Below are 6,731 nucleotides of genomic sequence, written 5' to 3'. Positions count from 1 at the left end.
ATCTATCTGTGATTCCAGTTTTGTCCCTGGTCGCGTACACCCTGGAATCCCCCCTGGATCCATCACCTGTCTATTGCACAGAGACAGACAATCACCTGACCATTTTAAAATAATTCAGCTGATTTGCCCGGTCTTCACGGGGCTTCACGTGCTGCACTAGGAACCAGATTAGCAAAGAGCTGAAGGGAACTTCCGCGGAAAGGTCACAGATATCAGTCCTTGGAACTAAAAGTTCCCAGGTCTCATTTATAACTGTGGTATTCACAGAAAATGAGGCCTGAATGAGGCGTATGCCACTTCCTAAACAGAAGGTGGAATTTATAAAAAACAAACTTGATGGGAGAGTGTGACCCTGCACAGAAACTGTAGAAAATACACATGACCATTTAGAGATGGGGGAAGATAAGATAAGATAAAACTTTAATGATCCCACGACGGGGAAATTTGTGCATTACAGCAGCTCAATACAGAGAAAAAAATGAAAAGGATGAGTAAGAACAAATAACTAAACTAAAAACTAAAATAGAATAGAATAAAATAAAATAGCAAAAAACTATACACATATACATAAGCACTATATACATAAATATATATATCAGTGTCAATACCCACATACATTTGTAGCCGGTAAGGTACACAGCATACACGGTATGCATTATATGGGTGAGTGTAATAAATAAAATAAAATGTATCTGACTGTATGGATAAAGTGATGGCAGAGGAGGTAAAGTGTCCAAGTGACTCAAGACATTATGATGTGTTATACAGTCTAACTGCTGTTGGGATGAATGACCTGCGAAAGCGCTCCTTCCTGCAGCGAGGATGTTTCAGTCTCTGACTGAAGGAGCTGCTCAGTTCACCCACGGTCTCATGCAGAGGGTGATGGGGGTTGTCCATGATGGATGTCAGCTTTGCTAACATCCTCCTCTCACCCACCACCATCACAGACTCTAGAGGACATCCCAACACAGAGCTAGACTTCCGCACCAGTTTGTCGATCCTGCTCCTGTCCCTTTCGGTGCATCCACCTGGGGGATGCACTGCGTAGAAAAGGGCAGATGCTACCACTGAGTCATAAAAGGTCTTTAACAGAGTCCTGCAGACACCAAAGGACCTCAGTCTCCTCAGCAGGTGGAGTCGACTCTGGCCCTTCTTATACAGGACGTCTGTGTTTGTACTCCAGTCCAGCTTGTTATTGAGATGAACACCCAGGTACTTGTAGGAGACCACTGTCTCAATGTCCTTTCCCTGGATGTTCACCAGTGCTGTAGGGGGTGGCTTCCTCCTGAAGTCTATGATCATGATCATGATTCGTCTTGCTGGCGTTGATTTGGAGTGCGTTGTTCTCACACCAGCCGACAAAGTCACTGATGACCCCCCTGTATTCCTGGTCGTTCCCATCTGATACGCATCCGATGATGGCCGTATCATCTGAGAACTTCTGTAGGTGGCAATGGTCTGAATTGTACCTGAAATCTGAGGTGTACAGACTGAACAGGAAGGGTGAGAGGACAGTGCCCTGTGGCGCCCCCGTGCTGCAGACTACTACATCAGACATACAGACATGGCACCTCACATACTGTGGTCTGTTGGTGAGGTAGTTGATGATCCATGCCGTCAGCTGCCTGTCCACTCCGGCTCCCTCTATCTTCCCTCTCAACAGTGCAGGCTGGATGGTGTTGAAAGCACTGGAGAAGTCAAAGAACATGACCCTCACAGTGTTCCCTGCCTGCTCTAGGTGAGAGAGGGATCTGTGCAGCAGGTAGATGACGGCATCGTCCACCCCGATGCCAGGCTGGTAGGCGAACTGCAGGGGGTCCAGCGCTGAGCTCACCAGTGGGCGGAGGTGGTGCAGGATGAGCCTCTCCATGGTCTTCATCAGGTGAGAAGTCAGGGCCACAGGTCTGTAGTGGTTGGACTCCCTGGGATGTGCGATCTTTGGCACTGGAACTATGCAGGAAGTCTTCCACAGTTCAGGAACCCTCTCCAGATTCAGGCTCAGGTTGAAGATGTGCAGGACCACCTGACACAATCCCTGAGCAGTCTGGAGCTGATTCCATCTGGACCCGCTGCCTTCCTGATCTTCGTCTTCCTGAGCTGACTTCTCACCTGATCAGATGTGAGGTGGATGTGAGGCTGGGTTGGGGTGGGTGATGGGGCTGGCTCCGCTGTAGGTGAGGGTGAGGAGAGTGCAGGCAATGATAGCACTACACCAGGAGAGAGGGGGGTCAGCATACGGAGGGGGGCAGATGGGAGCTGAGGGGTGGGGGAGGTGGTCAACGACCCAGAGTCAAATCTATTGAAAAACAGATACAAGTTGTTAGCCCACCCCCGGTCAGCAGACACTGTGGCTCCTCCATTGTCCTCAAAGTGGCCAGAGATTTTTTTCATGTTTCTCCAGACTTCTCGGACTTTGTTATGTTGGAGCTGTTCCTCCATCTTCCTCCTGAAGCTCTCTTTGCCTCTCCGGATCTTGTATTTTACATCCTTTTGCACTCTCCTCAGTTCCTCCTTGTCTCCAGATCTGAAGGCCCTCTTCTTCTCGTTCAGCAGGGCCTTCAGCTCTGGGGTCACCCACGGTTTATTGTTGGAGAAGCACCGTACCTTCTTGGTTGGCACAGTGTTCTCCACACAGAAGTTCATGTAGTCTGTGATGCAGTGGGTGAGGGCGTCGATGTCCTCACCGTGAGGCCTGCAGAGTTCCTGCCAGTCTGTACATTCAAAACAGTCTCTCAGGGCCTCACTGCAGTCCTGAGACCACAGTCTTACTGTCTTCTTGGTGGGGGGTTTCCTCTTCACAATGGGGGTGTAGGTGGGGTGAAGAATGACCAGGTTGTGGTCTGAGTGGCCAAGCGGGGTAGAGGTGATGAGCTGTAAGCCTCCTTTGTGTTGGCAAACAGCAGGTCTATAGTTTTATTGTCCCTTGTGTGGCAGTCAACATATTGGGTGAAGTTAGGGAGAGTGGAAGAAGGTGAGGCATGGTTGAAGTCCCCAGAGAGGATAATCAGGGACTGCGGATGTGCTGTCTGTAACTGAGAGACGGTGGTGTGGATGTCCTCACAGGCTGCTGTAGCGTCAGCCGACGGCGGGATGTAAACAATCTGCTCAATCGGATGGTGAGGTGATGAACTGAAGCCAGACTGTAAAAAATTAACTTCACTTTATCTCACAAGTTACGCATCCATCTCACATTCCCCACCTGCAGAGCACTGATCTGTCTAAACTGATCCGAACACTTGATTGAAAAACTGGCATTTTCCCACTGTGAACTGGTCATCAAGGAAACAGCTCAAGTCTAAGCACAGGCTCAACCTCAGTGTAATTTAGCTCATTTCTCTGACCACATACAGTGTTGTTGCATTATTAACTGCATGGCGTGTGCCCGGGGGTGCTACATGAAGCAGTGATGGTACTTATGAGTTCTGAATCAGCGGCAGCCCGTCTCTTCCAGCAGCTGCTCACCAGCTTTTGAAACAGCAGATTAAGAGTGCTGCTGAGGAACATTTTCAGGAAAACCACTGACATCATAGTCAGTGATACTGCAAGGAAAACTGCTGCTGTTTAGCTTCAGCTGTCACTGTAGCTGTGGTCACTTTTAAAATGAGCTATTTTTAACCCTGTTTAATAGGTTTGACTTTGTTTCTGTCTGCTCCGTCTCTTCTCTCCCTCCTTGTCTTCTTTCATTGTTGCCATACAAGGCAACTCTTGCAATCAGAAAGCACATTCTTTCCCCAAGATTTGCACGATTCGTCTCAGCTCCTGAGACAAATCATATCCAGTTGAGTTATAAATGCAAGAGCTGGAGGAAACAGGAGGCTTAGGGTCCTTCAGCCTGAAGCTCCTGCCAGTGCTTTAATTTACAGAAATTAGAGGAGCATGCACACAACCCAGATGGCAATAACCTGCAGTTTAGAAACCTGCATCAGCTGATTCCTGAAAGGTCACAGAAAATCTCCAGCAGAAACTTTAACGAAGGTCTTGTGAAGGGTTTGGATAATGTGAAATTTTACAGGCTGAGGCAAATTTATACCATAGATCTCTGTATTTTTAAAACAATGTAATCTATCTATCTATCTATCTATCTATCTATCTATCATCGAGAGAGAGAGACAGATTTCTGTTTATCCAGTTATAAATTGTATGTACATATTAAACATTCCTTCATCCATCCATCCATTCGCTTCCGCACATCCTGTTAAGGGTCGCGGGGGGGCTGGAGCCTATCCCAGCTGTCATAGGGCGAGAGGCAGGGTACAGCCTGTTGCAGGGCCAACACAGAGGGACAGACGACCTTTCACACTCACATTCATGCTCTCATTCACACCTATGGGCAATTTAGATTAGCCAATTAACCTAACCCCAGTAAGTGCATGTCTTTGGAATGTGGGAGGAAACCGGAGTACCCGGAGGAAACCCACGCAAGCACGGGGAGAACATGCAAACTCCACACAGAGAGAGGGAGAGGCCTGGGCCAAGGTGGAATCGAACCCAGGCCTTCCAGATGGTATTCTAAGTTTTTATCCATATTTTTACTGTCTGTACTGATTTAATCAATTTTTAATTTATAGATATTTTTTAGCCACATATATTAATCTCTTTATTTTTACTTTCATCATGCTACACTTCTCCATTTATACTGATTTATTTATGTATTTCTGATGTCAGCGTGGGGGTGACATTTTTTTATAACTCACCTGTTAAATTCTAGTCATGCTTACAGTTATGTAATATTAGAGTCAAGGGTGCTTTGATTGACAGGTGTGTTAACACAGGCAGCTGTAGCCAATAGCTTTCGATGAATTGGACCTGTTTTTGCTGTTGGTGTCTTTTGAAGCATTTTAATGCAGTTATATGACAGATGAAGCTTTACTGGGTGGATATTTGTACACACTGTTTAGGAAGTCTGGGCTCAATCTTTTCAGTGGAATAAACTTTTAGTGTTATTCATACATTCGTATAATCCATATATTCTAGCCATACCTTGCTAACTTATATTGCTGGTGTGGCTAATAACTAATTAAATTCTAAAATTTAGGCTTCAAAATGTGACTTCACATAAACGTATATAATCTATATCTATGTCTAATGTTCTCTTTGGAGGCCAGGATGGAATCGTGTTTTTTTGTTAAATTAAGAGATGATTTCTTCACATAATAATGAAAGCTATGCTAATCATGATAATTAGTGCTGAAATCGTTCCCTGCTCCATCACATCTGGGTGGGACTGACTGACACACTGTGACTATCGTCTCTTTATGGAGCTGTACAGAGAGCACTGTGATTGAACTGAAACAGGAATGGTGCCTTCACCAATAATTAAACATAATTACTTCCTGAAAGTTTGCTGTAATGATCCTTACCATGAAACAGACAGAACCAGACTGCTGCTCCACACATCAACCACAAGAGGGCGCACTCTCCTCTCTCTCTCTCTCTCTCTCTCTCTGTCTCTCTCATCCAGTCAGAGCATGAGAGGCTGCAATAAACAAAGAGGCTTTAGGGCTGAATGACCCCAGCTAGGAGAACGTGCTGGCTGGACTCCCTTTGTGTTGCTGGGGTCACAGTGTTGTTCCAGCGAGCTGAGCGTCAGCACTAACAGCAGCTGGCATGCTTCAAGCTCTTACTGGCAAATCCTACTGAGTCATCAGCAGGCTGCTCCTCTTTGTCCACAGGTTTAGGTGAGTCCTGTGACCTCCCTGTTGAGGTCCTGTCTGCTCAGTGCCACACTGCAGCGCCACCTGCATTGACACTGGAAGTGCAGAGTGGGATACAGTCACGCTTTAAAACACCTGTTGTTTCAACTCAATCATGTGATCTATTTCATTTATTTTGTTTATTTATTTCATTTGAGTCAATTAAAGTAGGAAGCTTGATATAATGATTAAACAGGGATGTGCACCTACACAACAGAAGAGGCGTACATGTTCTTACTGCAGACTGTTGTTCCTGCCAAGTTGATAACTTCAAATAGTTTACACCATTAGAATCCAGCTCGAATGATCAAAAATGTCTGTCTTTCCCAGGAATTCTGCCAAACATCCCACGAATATTTTTATTGGAAATGTTAGGGCAATCATTTTGGTTACCATAAACATTTCAATAGGCTCCTTCTACTTTCAGCTGCTCCTTTAAGGGTGGATCATCTGCCTCCATCTCACTCTATTCCGAGCATCCTCTGCATGTCCTCCTTCACTACATCCATGAATTGTCTGTGAAGGCTTCCTCTTTTCCTTCTGCCTGGCAGCTCCATCTTCAACATCCTTTGTCCAGTATATTCATTCTCCCTTTTCTGTACATGCTCAAACCATATCAGCCTTGCCTCTCTAACTTTGTCTCTGAACTGCTCAGCCTGAGCTGCTCACGCCTAACGAAAACCTTGGCATATTCAACTCTGCCACCTCGAGCTCCACCTCCTGTCTTTTTTGTCAGCGCCACCATCTCCAAACTATACATTATAGCAGGTCTCACTGTTGTCTTTTAAACCTTCCCTTCCTTGCTGCTGTCCTTCTGGGCTGAGCCCAGCTTTCTGCCCGTTTCTCCCTCTCATTCATGCACATATCCTGTCTTGCATCTGCTGTCTTCTCTCCAGCACAGGCCAAGAAAAATGATTTAAGCTCAAACTTTCCATCTGTTTTGTTAGTATTTCTGCAGCACTGTAAACCCAAACTTTAGAATAATTAAATAGTTTAAGTAATGTAAACGTATTTTCTTCCAGTTAGATTTTACAAGAC

This window comes from Archocentrus centrarchus, chromosome 21 (genome assembly GCF_007364275.1).
Source record: "Archocentrus centrarchus isolate MPI-CPG fArcCen1 chromosome 21, fArcCen1, whole genome shotgun sequence".
In the NCBI taxonomy this organism is placed as follows: Eukaryota; Metazoa; Chordata; class Actinopteri; order Cichliformes; family Cichlidae; genus Archocentrus; species Archocentrus centrarchus.
This window is presented reverse-complemented; position numbering follows the sequence as displayed.